Below are 13,568 nucleotides of genomic sequence, written 5' to 3' on the forward strand. Positions count from 1 at the left end.
CCGACTGCGCCCCCATCACGGTCTGTGTCCCAGCAACCATTCCTGGACTCAGTTCTCCTCTCTCCCTGGCTCAGTGTCCCAGCACCCATTTCTGCTCTGACTGTGCCTCTCTCCTAGGCTCTCTGTCCCAGCACCCATACCTGGCCTGACCCTGCCTCTCTCCTAGGCTCTTTGTCCAAGTACCCATTCCTGGGCTGAATCTGCCTCTCTCCCAAACTCTGTGTCCCAGCACCCATTCCTGGGCTGATTGTGCCTCTGCCAGGCTCTGCGTCCCAGCACCCATTCCTGGGCAGATTTTGCCTATATAGGCTCTGTGTCCCAGCACCCATTCCTTGACTGACTGTGCCTCTCTCCCTGACTCTTTGTCCCAGCACGCATTCCTGGGCTGACTGTGCCTCTCTCCCAAACTCTGTGTCCCAACACCCATTCCTGGGCTGAATGTGCCTCTCTCCCAGGCTCTGTGTCCCAGCACCCATTCCTGTGCTGACTGTCCTCTTTCCCTGGATTTGTGTCCCAGAACCCATACCTGGGCGGACTGTGCCTATCCAGGCTCTGTGTCCCAGCACCCATTTCATGGGCTGTCAGTTCCTCTCTCTCTGGCTCTGTGTCTCAGCACCCATTCCAGGGCCGACTGCGCCCCCTTCAGGCTCTGTGTCCCAGCACCCATTCCTGGGCTGACTGTGCCTCTCTCCCAAACTCTGTGTCCCAACACCCATTCCTGGGCTGAATGTGCCTCTCTCCCAGGCTCTGTGTCCCAGCACCCATTCCTGGGCTGACTGTGCCTCTCTCCCAGGCTCTGTGTCCCAGCCCCCATTCCTGCTCTGACTGTGCCTCTGCCACGCTCTGCGTCCCAGCACCGATTCCTGAGCAGATTGTGCCTATATAGGCTCTGTGTCCCAGCACCCATTCCTTGGCTGACTGCGCCTCTCTCCTAGGCTCAGTGTCACAGCACCAATTCCTGCTCTGACTGTGCCTCTCTGCCTGGCTCTGTGTCCCAGCCCCCATTCCTGCTCTGACTGTGCCTCTGCCAGGCTCTGCGTCCCAGCACCAATTCCTGAGCAGATTGTGCCTATATAGGCTCTGTGTCCCCGCACCCATTCCTTGCTGACTGCGCCTCTCTCCTAGGGTCTGTGTTCCAGCACCCATTCCTGCTCTGAAAGTGCCTCTGCCGGGCTCGGCGTCCCAGCAGCGATTCCTGGGCTCAGTGTTCCTCACCCCTAGGCTCTGTGTCCCAGCACCCAATCCTGGGCTGACTCTGCCTCTATGCCAGGCTCTGTGTCCAAGCACCCATTCCTGCTCTGACTGTGCCTCTCTCCCAGGCTCTTTGTCGAAGCACCCATTCCAGGGCCGACTGCGCCCCCATTACGGTCTGTGTCCCAGCACCCATTTCTGCTCTGACTGTGCCTCTCTCCTAGGCTCTCTGTCCCAGCACCCATTCCGGGGCTGACAGTGCCTCTCTCCCAGGCTCTGTGTCACAGCACCCATTCCTGGGGTGACTGTGCCTCTCTCCCTGGATCTGTGTCCCAGCACCCATTCATGGGCTTACTCAGCCCCCGTTGAGGCTTTGTGTCCCAGCACCCATTCCTGGGCTGACTGTGCCTCTCTCCCTGACTCTGTGTCCCAGCACGCATTCCTGGGCTCAGTGTTCCTCTCTCCCAGGCTCTGTGTCCCAGCACCCATTCCTGGGCTGACTGTGCCTCTCTCCCAGGCTCTGTGTCCCAGCACCCATTCCTGGGCTAACTGTGCCTCTCTCCCAGGCTCTGTGTCACAGCACCCATTCCTGCTCTGACTGTGCCTCTCTCCCTGTCTCTGTTTCCCAGCGCCGATTCCTGTGATGACTGTCCTCTTTCCCTGGATTTGTGTCCCAGAACCCATTCCTGAGCAGATTGTGCCTATCAAAGCTCTGTGTCCCAGAACCCATTTCATGGGCTGTCAGTTCCTCTCTCCCTGGCTCTGTGTCTCAGCACCCATTCCTGGGCTGACTGTGCCTCTCTCCCAGGCTCTTTGTCGAAGCACCATTCCAGGGCCGACTGCGCCCCCATCAGGGTCTGTGTCCCAGCACCCATTCCTGGACTCAGTTCTCCTCTCTCCCTGGCTCGGTGTCCCAGCACCCATTTCTGCTCTGACTGTGCCTCTCTCCTAGGCTCTCTGTCCCAGCACCCATACCTGGGCTGACCCTGCCTCTCTCCCAGGCTCTTTGTCCATGTACCCATTCCAGGGCTGACAGCGCCCCCTTCAGACCCTGTGTCCCAGCCCCCATTCCTGGGCTGACTGTGCCTCTGCCACGCTCTGCGTCCCAGCACCGATGCCTGAACAGATTGTGCCTATCAAGGCTCTGTGTCCCAGCACCCATTTCATGGGCTGTCAGTTCCTCTCTCTCTGGCTCTGTGTCTCAGCACCCATTCCAGGGCCGACTGCGCCCCCATCAGACTCTGTGTCCCAGCAACCATTCCTGGACTCAGTTCTCCTCTCTCCCAGGCTCTGTGTCCCAGCCCCCATTCCTGCTCTGACTGTGCCTCTGCCACGCTCTGCGTCCCAGCACCGATGCCTGAGCAGATTGTGCCTATCAAGGCTCTGTGTCCCAGCACCCATTCCTGCTCTGACTGCGCCTCTCTCCTAGGGTCTGTGTTCCAGCACCCATTCCTGCTCTGAAAGTGCCTCTGCCGGGCTCGGCGTCCCAGCAGCGATTCCTGGGCTCAGTGTTCCTCACCCCTAGGCTCTGTGTCCCAGCACCCAATCCTGGGCTGACTCTGCCTCTATGCCAGGCTCTGTGTCCAAGCACCCATTCCTGCTCTGACTGTGCCTCTCTCCCAGGCTCTTTGTCCAAGCACCCATTCCAGGGCCGACTGCGACCCCATCACGGTCTGGGTCCCAGCAACCATTCCTGGACTCAGTTCTCCTCTCTCCCTGGCTCGGTGTCCCAGCACCCATTTCTGCTCTGACTGTGCCTCTCTCCTAGGCTCTCTGTCCCAGCACCCATACTTGGCCTGACCCTGCCTCTCTCCCAGGCTCCTTGTCTAAGTACCCATTCCTGCGCTGAATGTGCCTCTCTCCCAAACTCTGTGTCCCAGCACCCATTCCTGGGCTGATTGTGCCTCTGCCAGGCTCTGCGTCCCAGCACCCATTCCTGGGCAGATTTTGCCGATATAGGCTCTGTGTCCCAGCACCCATTCCTGGACTGACTGTGCCTCTCTCCCTGACTCTGTGTCCCAGCACGCATTCCTGGGCTCAGTGTTCCTCCCACCCAGGCTCTGTGTCCAAGCATCCATTCCTGGGCTGACTGTGCCTCTCTCCCAGGCTCTGTGTCACAGCACCCATTCCTGGGGTGACTCTGCCGCTCTCCCTGGATCTGTGTCCCAGCGCCCATTCATGGGCCTACTCAGCGCCCATTGAGGCTTTGTGTCCCAGAACCCACACCTGCGCTCTGTGTTCCTCACTCCCAGCCTCTGTGTGCAAGCACCCGTTCCTGGGCTGACTGTGCCTCTCTTCCAGGCTCTTTGTCCCAGCACCCATTCAAGAGCTTACTGCGACCACTTCAGGCTCTGCGTCCCAGCACCCATTCCAGCGCTCACTGTTCCTCTCTCCCAGGCTCTGTGTCACAGCACCCATTCCTGGGGTGACTCTGCCTCTCTCCCTGGATCTGTGTCCCAGCACCCATTCATGGGCTTACTCAGCGCCCGTTGAGGCTCTGTGTCCCAGCACCCATTCCTTGGCTGACTGCGCCTCCCTCCTAGGCTCGGTGTCACAGCACCCATTCCTGCTCTGACTGTGCCTCTGCCAGGCTCTCTGTCCCAGCACCCATTCCTGGGCTAACTGTGCCTCTATCCGTTTCTCTGTGTCCCAGCACTCATTTCTGGGCTAACTCTGCCTCTATGCCAGGCACTGTGTCCAAGCACCCATTCCTGGGCGGACTGTGCCTCTCTCCCAGGCTCTGTGTTCCAGCATACATTCCGGGGCTGACTGTGCCTCTCTCCCAGGCTCTGTGTCCCAGCCCCCATTCCTGCTCTGACTGTGCCTCTGCCACGCTCTGTGTCCCAGCACCGATTCCTGAGCAGATTGTGCCTATATAGGCTCTGTGTCCCAGCACCCATTCCTGGGCTGACTGTGCCTCTCTCCCAGGCTCTTTGTCGAAGCACCATTCCAGGGCCGACTGCGCCCCCATCAGGGTCTGTGTCCCAGCACCAATTCCTGGACTCAGTTCTCCTCTCTCCCTGGCTCGGTGTCCCAGCACCCATTTCTGCTCTGACTGTGCCTCTCTCCTAGGCTCTCTGTCCCAGCACCCATACCTGGGCTGACCCTGCCTCTCTCCCAGGCTCTTTGTCCATGTACCCATTCCAGGGCTGACAGCGCCCCCTTCAGACCCTGTGTCCCAGCCCCCATTCCTGGGCTGACTGTGCCTCTGCCACGCTCTGCGTCCCAGCACCGATGCCTGAACAGATTGTGCCTATCAAGGCTCTGTGTCCCAGCACCCATTTCATGGGCTGTCAGTTCCTCTCTCTCTGGCTCGGTGTCTCAGCACCCATTCCAGGGCCGACTGCGCCCCCATCAGACTCTGTGTCCCAGCAACCATTCCTGGACTCAGTTCTCCTCTCTCCCAGGCTGTGTGTCCCAGCCCCCATTCCTGCTCTGACTGTGCCTCTGCCACGCTCTGCGTCCCAGCACCGATTCCTGAGCAGATTGTGCCTATATAGGCTCTGTGTCCCAGCACCCATTCCTTGGCTGACTGCGCCTCTCTCCTAGGCTCGGTGTCACAGCACCAATTCCTGCTCTGACTGTGCCTCTCTCCCAGGCTCTGTGTCCCAGCCCCCATTCCTGCTCTGACTGTGCCTCTGCCACGCTCTGCGTCCCAGCACCGATGCCTGAGCAGATTGTGCCTATATAGGCTCTGTGTCCCAGCACCCATTCCTTGGCTGACTGCGCCTCTCTCCTAGGGTCTGTGTTCCAGCACCCATTCCTGCTCTGAAAGTGCCTCTGCCGGGCTCAGCGTCCCAGCAGCGATTCCTGGGCTCAGTGTTCCTCACCCCTAGGCTCTGTGTCCAAGCACCCAATCCTGGGCTGACTCTGCCTCTATGCCAGGCTCTGTGTCCAAGCACCCATTCCTGCTCTGACTGTGCCTCTCTCCCATGCTCTTGTCCAAGCACCCATTCCAGGGCCGACTGCGCCCCCATCACGGTCTGGGTCCCAGCAACCATTCCTGGACTCAGTTCTCCTCTCTCCTAGGCTCTCTGTCCCAGCACCCATACCTGGCCTGACCCTGCCTCTCTCCCAGGCTTTTTGTCCAAGTACCCATTCCTGGGCTGAATGTGCCTCTCTCCCAAACTCTGTGTCCCAGCACCCATTCCTGGGCTGATTGTGCCTCTGCCAGGCTCTGCGTCCCAGCACCGATTCCTGGGCAGATTGTGCCTATATAGGCTCTGTGTCCTGAGACAGAGTAGGTGAAGTGTCTGGGAGAGGTGAAGGGTCTGTGGAGCTAAAGCTGAAGGAGAGGCCGCGTTCCAGAGACAGCGAGGAGACAGAGAAAGAAAAACAGAAAAACTACGAAGTCAATCTGCCCCCGACCTAGGAATTCCTCCGATAAAGAAGAATTAGTGCTAAGTGTCATGCAAGATGAATATTTATGAACTTAATTTGAAACTGTATGCATATGCATTTGGAAGGAGGGATAAAAAGGGGACTCGGAGTCTCCAGAGGCACGCATGCCCTTTTGGGGAGTCTTGCGTCCGGCGCGCGTCGTAATAAAGCATACCGGGCTTTACAACTTTTACAAGTTGTGAGGTTTCTTCTTTTCTCCGCAAAACATTTTGGCGAGCCAGGCAGGAGTTCTCTGTCCCCGCGGGGGCAGGGGGGATAGACGGACCTCCATGGCGCGCCCCAGGTTTTTTTTCCTGGTGGGGCTCCGCTTGTCTCAACTTGCCACCTGCGAGGACAGACTACAACCCGCTGGCCTGCGGAAGAGAATACGGTATGTATGGGACCCCAGGGGGGGGGAGGAAGGAGAGAAAGAGAGTAAACCACCCAGAGACGTCTGAATTCATAAATTCAACTAATAGAGCAGCTGTATTAGAGATGAAGTTCAGCTGATAGAGCAGCTGTATTAGAAACGGGGTTCAGCTGATAGAGCAGCTGTATTTTAGGCCGGGTTCGTCGTTCTGATAGAGCAGACCGCTAGCGGCTTTGGGGGTAAGCCGGGTGAACCCGTGTATGTGTGTATTGAAGATTCATAGTTCTGATGGAGCAGAACTGGTGAGCCCGTGTGTTTTGTTTGTGTGTGTGTGTGATGTCCGGACACTGTGTTGCTGTATAGTTAATGTGTGTAGCCAGTGCACTGTGTTTGTGATCGTGCAGGTGATATGTGTATAGTGTATAAAAGAGAGTAAATCTACAGTGCCCTACAGTGCGGGGGGGGTCAGTACTCCCCGTGTTTGAAGCAGCCGAGTGAGGCCAGAGGCGCCGGCTGCAGCAGGCTGCGGAGGCAGAGAGAGAAGTGCCCCGCAGAGAAGTGAGTGGAAGAATATCAGTGATAGTATTTATCGTGTTTGAATGTAGTGATTTGTGTAGATTTAGTACATTTTAACCGTGAGTATGAGCTCAGAGAGTTCCTTTGCCTTAAATGTTTAGACTTGATCTCTAGACTGTGTGCTGTTATTTTGATTGTATCCAAGAAAAATTGATTTGAGTAAATGCCGACTTATAGTGTGCTGTGTTGTGTTGAGAAAAGTGAGCACTTTGAGAAATATGCCCTTTCCCAGTAATTTTGTGTAGTAATTTTCTTCCGCTGCATTGTAGTAATTTGATTCTCAGATTGTATAGTGGTGTTTGTAGAAATTTTAAGATTTTGTTGCAACAAGAGTAGCATTTTACATAAGAGAACTATAGTACAGTGATTTATGTTTAACTTCGATAAAGTGAATTAAAAGAATTCCAAGAATTCTCCCCCTCATAGTAATTCAAGCCATGGCTCTAGTGAATTTGAGATAAGAGAGGGGGGAGTGAGTGCGTGTGTAAGTAGACACAGTGCTTAATTAGATTGTGCAAGAAGAGAACTAGAAAAGACTGATATTTTGTAAAACAGAGTTTATATAGAAGAAGTGAATGAGATGAATTAGTTAATGAGACTTATGAGATTTATGAGACTTCAATTAGTACTGCAGTAAGTCTTTACTAGAAACAATCTGCTGTAGAGATTTAAAGTTCTCTGTAACAAACCGAATAGCCTGCCTTTGTGAGCAATTTCCGGGAGCCTTTAGTACATCAAGAAGCTAGCAAGCTGTGTGAAGTGACAGTGGCTGCGCCCTGAGCACAGGGACAGCTCTGGCTGCCCTGTCTCCCCAGAGAACACGAGAATGGCCTGTGGGCAAAAGCTAGATGTGCAAGTATTATTGCAGTGCAGTGTTTATGAGAAACACTAGTATTGCTGTTTTGCTTTTCCAATAAGTGTCAGGGTACACGCCCCGAGTGTAAATTAAAGGTTTCTAGTCAAGCGAATTCAGAACCTAAAGTCTTAGAACTTGTGTGTGAAAATCACATCTAATACCTGCCACCTAGAACTATGTGTATAAGAAGAAAACTGAGAAACTACTGTGAAAGTCTGTAAAAAGGTCCAAATAGAAGCGAGATAAAGCAAAGAGAAATAAATAATGAGAACTGACCAGAACAAACAAGTTCCTAAATTAGCCCCTTTTGGGAGGGGCTCGCTGAGAAGAAGTTGCCAGTAAGAGCAACTCAGAAAATAAAAAGATTTATAGTGCTTCATTACTATTAGTACTGTTTTATAATAAGAAGATAAATGAAATAGTTTTTGTATGCTGAAATGTCTTTTGTTTTAAGAAATCACCCAGAATGACAAAGAGACTGTGAGATCAGACCGCTCTCTAGTCTTGGCCCTTAAAAAAGAAAACAAAGCAAAGAGAAAGCAAGCAAATCAAACATGTTGTTCAGCATGCAGCATAAGATAGCAACGTATGAAATAAGGCAAAGATTATCACGCTGAAATGCGAAGCAATCACAGTTCGCAAAATGAGTACATATGATTTGTAAAAGCTTCCTCCCAAAGTAAGAGAAGAAGAGTAAAAATAACCTTCCCAAAAAAGAAGAATTTTTGTCAGCACAAGAGTTATGTGTTCAGTTTTAAATAAAGCTTTAGTACCTGTAGAGAATGTTTATGTTGTAGTGTAAAGAATGAACAACTAGCCAGTCTGAAAAGGCATAGTTTTGCAAACCTTTCAAGTAACATGTGTACTAGGTGTACCTAAAAGATTTTGTACAATTCGCTCAATTTGCTAAACATTCTCAAATGAGAAGAGTTGCTCTAGAAGCAAATAATATAAAGATGTTAAGCTTAATATTAACAGACACTGAAATTAAAAAAGACATTAGTAAAGAGATATTAAAATAAGTAAATAAGTGTTTTCAAGGGTATGAGCCTCTGCTGCACCAGAGAGAGTGAAAGATGCTCCCCCATGAGATGCTCCCCCATCAAGCTTAATGAAAGAACACAACCAGTGAGAACTGAGTAGTACCCTCAAAAAGAAAGTAAAGAAAGAATCAGTCCAATAACTGGTAGTACTAGATTAAGAGCTGTCAATAAGATAACACATAATTTGTACCCTGTAGTAGCAAATCCATAGACCTTACTAACCTTGTTTAACACCTGAGCTAACCTGGTTCACTGTTTTAAGCCTAAGAGATACCTTCTTTTGCCTCCCTATCCACGAAGCCAGCCAGAACATTTTTGCATTCAAACACAAGCTCACATAGTCCATGTGCCTAGAAGCTTCAAAATTCTCCACTCCGAGTGGAGAACAGCTTGCAAAGACCCAGAGTCCCAGGAAGCTCCACAAGAAGAAAGGAGGCTGTTGCAGTACATAGACAATCTTCTAGTAGCCACTCAGACGAGAGAAGCGAGAGAAGCCTGGACAGTAAGCCTTTTGAATTTCCTAAGACTCCAAGAATGCAGAGTCTCAAAGAAAGTAGTGAAACAGAAAGTAATCTCCAGACCCCTCTATGCTCTTATTGCCAATGAGAACTGAGATCTCCAGTAGACAAGAGACACCACACGGGCCTTTCGCCAGCTAGAGAGTCCCCTCATGTCGGCTCCAGCTTTGAAACTTCCAGATGTAAGTAAAGCATTCTCTCTCTATTTTTCCATGCAAAGAATTGCCCTAAGAATATTGACTCGAGACTTGGGTCCATACCAGAGAGCAGTTGCTTACCTCTCTAAGCAACTAGATGCAACAGCCAAAAGATGGCCAAGTTGCCTCAGAACTGTAGCAGCAGTTGTGCTGAACATTCAAGAAGCACACAAGTTTATCCTGGGACAAAAATGACTGTACTAGTGTCCCACACAGTGTCTGCAGTACTAGAAGTAAAGAGTGGCCACTAGCTTTTCACCAGAGAAGTTTCTGAAATACCAAGCCATCATAGTAGAGCAAGATGATAGAAAGATAGTAGTGACTAATATTGTCAACCCAGCTTCTTTTCTCAGTAAAATCAAGGAGAAGCAGTACACCATGATTACCTAAAGACCACTGAAGCTACCTACTCCAGCCGCCCAGACTTAAAGGACACTCCTCCGGACGATGCAGAGACCTGGTTCACTGACAAGAAAGCGACATTGCAAAGTTCACAGTGACTACCTGCAGAGAAGTAATAGAGTGTAGACCCTTACCAACAAGTACCTCTGCACAGAATGCTGAAATAAATGCATAGACCCATGCCTTAGAAACAGCAAAAAACATTCAGAGTTTTGCATGCACATAGAGCTATCTAGAAGGAGAGAAGACTGCTGACCTCACAAGAAAAGAAGAGACAATCCAGCTGCTAGAAGCAGTTCAGTTACCTGAAAAGGCATATTAAGGCACACCAGAGAGTGAGCTTAAAATTAGAAGAAAGAAATGAACTAGCAGATAGAGAAACAAAGAAAGCAGCAAAGAGTGAAGTACAGATTTTCCTCGAAAGTAAGCCATAATACAATAATACTAATCAAAAGAGACGTACAACTGCAAGAAGTGAGCTACCATTGAAAGAGAGCTAGTAATCCCTTCCCATTTTCGTAGTTACTAGTGAAAGAAGAGCACTAAAAAACACACTAGAGCCTAATTACTTAAAGCCTTTTATAGAGTGTAGCTCCTTTCTCAAAATGACCAAAGCTGCGAGTGATACAGAGTGCACTAGAATGAAGTGTTAACTTTAGAGTAGTAATTCCCACAAGCTTTCTAGAACACACACATCTGATTGAAAAGACTGTTGTATCATTGTCAAGAATCTATATGCCACTATCACTCAAGTGAACTGATAATATGATCCTTGCCTCCAGACTAACCTCAAAATACCCCCGGGCCAAAACTTAGTCAGACTGAGAGAAGCCATGAGCGTGTATAGCAGTGGCAAATCAACTTTTCAGGACTCCCAAGGAAAGGGGGGTATCAGTATTTACTGGTATTAATAGATACATTTTCAAAGTAGCCAGAAACATTCCCCACAGAACTGTCAAAACTCAAGAAGTAACCAAATCATTTTTACAAGAGATAATACCACGCTTCAGAGTTCCAGCCACAATATCCTCAGATAAAGAATCACCTTTCATTTCCAAAATAGTGCAACAGATTAGTAGCCATCTGAGCATAGATTAAGAACTTCACACCCCATACTGCCCCCAATCAAGCAGCCAGGGGGAGAGAATGAATCATTTAATTAAGCAGCAAATCATAAGACTAGAGCAAGAAACTCTTCCACTAGCACTATTGCAAATTCAAACTAAACCGTTTGAGCTAAAGAAATGCTGAATCCTTTTAGAATGCCTTATAGAAGACAATAGAATACAAGGAAAATGTCCAGAATGTCCACTTACATAGTGGCATTAAGCGAACAGCTCAGAGTAATTGAGAAACTTGTGGCTAGAACTCGGAGCAAAGAGTTAGATAGCCTAGAGTTGATATATATGTTAAGTCTCTTACAGAAAAGACTTCAGAACCACAGTAAGAGAGACCACTGCAAGTACCTCTCACCACCTTCACTGCAATCAAAATCAAAGAGCAGAATGCTAGATCCATCACTCACGAGTGAAGAAAGCCCAGAAGCCCCTTCAAGAGTGACACCAAGAAACAATGAACTGAGACTAAAACTTATTCAGGCAAAATGAGTATATTGCAGTCGAGAGTAGCTCATACTTTAGTGTACAGAATTGTTTTGTATAGAATTATAACTGAAGTTTTAGAACTAGAGAGTACCTCCACCCAAAGCAATACTGAATAACCTTAGTCCCTGGCATTTAATCAGTATACTAGATCCATAAGAAAACCTTCTGAAATAAAAAAAGTTTATATTAAACATATCTACTGTAGTAATCCACGAGAATCAAATATGTGAGCAGTAAGAATAGCAAAAACAAGAGCTGTAAACACTTCAAAGAATCTGAAGAAAAGAAATCAAAGTAAAGTGCTTAGTCATCAATAAGATAGCTTATGAGAAACCAGATGTAATTAGTGTCTGAACCTCCCCTAGTGTATATGAGCACCAAGAAGTCTGTGATGACCTAAGTGAATCAGACTGTTAGTGTAATTTCACCCTAACACAGCCTGTAAAAGTGACCTGCCTTTGAGCTCAAGTTACTGTCAGATTTTCATTTGAATTCAAAGTAGACACTGCACTTTTTACCACAGCGAGGCCTTATTTTGAGCATCACTTTTGTGCTGTTTCAAATAACAGAAACCTGATCCCAGTTTCTTCTGAAGCACTGCAATGAATTTAAGCTTTTCTCTCAAAATTTCCCCTCCATTATCTTCTACCCTGAACACAGTCCACAGCTTGATCTTAGCTAAGAGCAAAGTGAGTGACCAAGAGAGACATTCCTGCTTGCCACACATCTGAGAAATCAAGTGCTTTAGAGGGAGAGAGAGGAGTTAGATTCCCTGAAGTCTCTACATTTCAGAACAAACATCTGTCTCAAGTATGACCTAAACCTCTATAAAATACACTTGTGAAGTGTGTCTAAATTTGTAGTAAGAGCCCAACACATCCCTCTGGCAGGGAGAGATGATCACAGACAGAAAGCAGTTCCTGTTCCCCATAACAAACATCTAACTAGCATATTAGAAACAAGATTAAGAGTTTTAAATAGAATTGATTCAGAAATACTGATAAATAAACTGGCTGCTGCAGCAAGTAACCTAACAAAATTGAAGCAGCCTTTATAATAATCTCTACTAGCATTAAAAACTAGCCAGTGACAGATTTCAAAAGTACTGCCAAAGTAAAGAAGTATGAACAAGCCGGAGACCAAGACCACAAATTGATAGTAAAAGCACTTAGTATAGTTCAAGATAATGTGTCTTTAGCTTTCAGTTGTATACAAGCACAGTTATAGATACAAGCAACAGCAGCTCTGATCATATAAGAAAAGAGTGAAAGTAATTTTCCAGCTGAAATTCAGAAAATTGAATGAGATAATGCAATTGATTTTGAAAAGAAGTTTTAATCCTGGTAGATTATAGTAAATTTCACCTATAATCCTATTTCTAATGTAGCCACTGCCTTTGTGCTTACCATATGTAATGCCACTGTTAATGTTATCCATCCCATCATTGCCCTAAGATTAAACCATGAAGAAACAACACTCTATCCTTCAGAACACAGAGTGTAAGCACGAAAAGATGAATAAAAAGTGGCAAATAGTGAACTTAAAATCCTGCATTACTAGAGAACAAATGAGATTCATTTGCGAAAGCAATACTGCTAAATGCCCAAAATGTGTTTAGACACTGAACAGAGTATTTGTCACTTTGAAATTCATCCAGTCACTGACCAGAAAACTGTGCTCGTATATACTAAAAAAAAGTGTATGTTTGAGAACTGCTTGTGCTGCTGTACAAATTGATAGCAATAATGTTATTCTGTCTAGTAGAAACCATTCTAATCTCTGTATTTGTATTTGTAATTTTGCTAAAATTATTAAGTGTAGTTTTTCGTATTTAGTACCAGTAACATCCCACCAGCTGATTACAGCCAATTACACAATGTATCACAGACTACCACCTACCCCTATCGGAGCGAACCTTACATTAGTAAAACAATTAATTAAGCACCAAAACCTGTTAAAAGTCTTGAAAGAAATCCGAGAAAGTAGAAAGAAAACCTTAATTACCATCCAACATGATACAAAAGAAATAACCAGAGTCCTACAAAGAATAAAATACAAATAATCACTGGTGAGATGTGATCTTTAGATAGTCACCAACTGCAAATAGAGTCCTTAATAAGTTGTGTCACCCCATTGTAGTTTTACTGATATTAGTTGAGATAAGCTTAAGATTGTCTATTATATTGTTAATTTAAAATTGTAAGATGCTACAACGAATAGCTGTACTAACCACTTTGTCGAATGTACATAGTAAAGCGCTAAAAGACACTTATTGTCGTAAAAATTTTCCTTAAGTAAAAGAATTTACTTATTTCCTAGGAAAGGGGGGAATGAGACAGAGTAGGTGAAGTGTCTGGGAGAGGTGAAGGGTCTGTGGAGCTAAAGCTGAAGGAGAGGCCGCGTTCCAGAGACAGCGAGGAGACAGAGAAAG

This window comes from Zonotrichia albicollis, chromosome W (assembly GCF_047830755.1).
Source record: "Zonotrichia albicollis isolate bZonAlb1 chromosome W, bZonAlb1.hap1, whole genome shotgun sequence".
NCBI classification, from domain to species: Eukaryota; Metazoa; Chordata; class Aves; order Passeriformes; family Passerellidae; genus Zonotrichia; species Zonotrichia albicollis.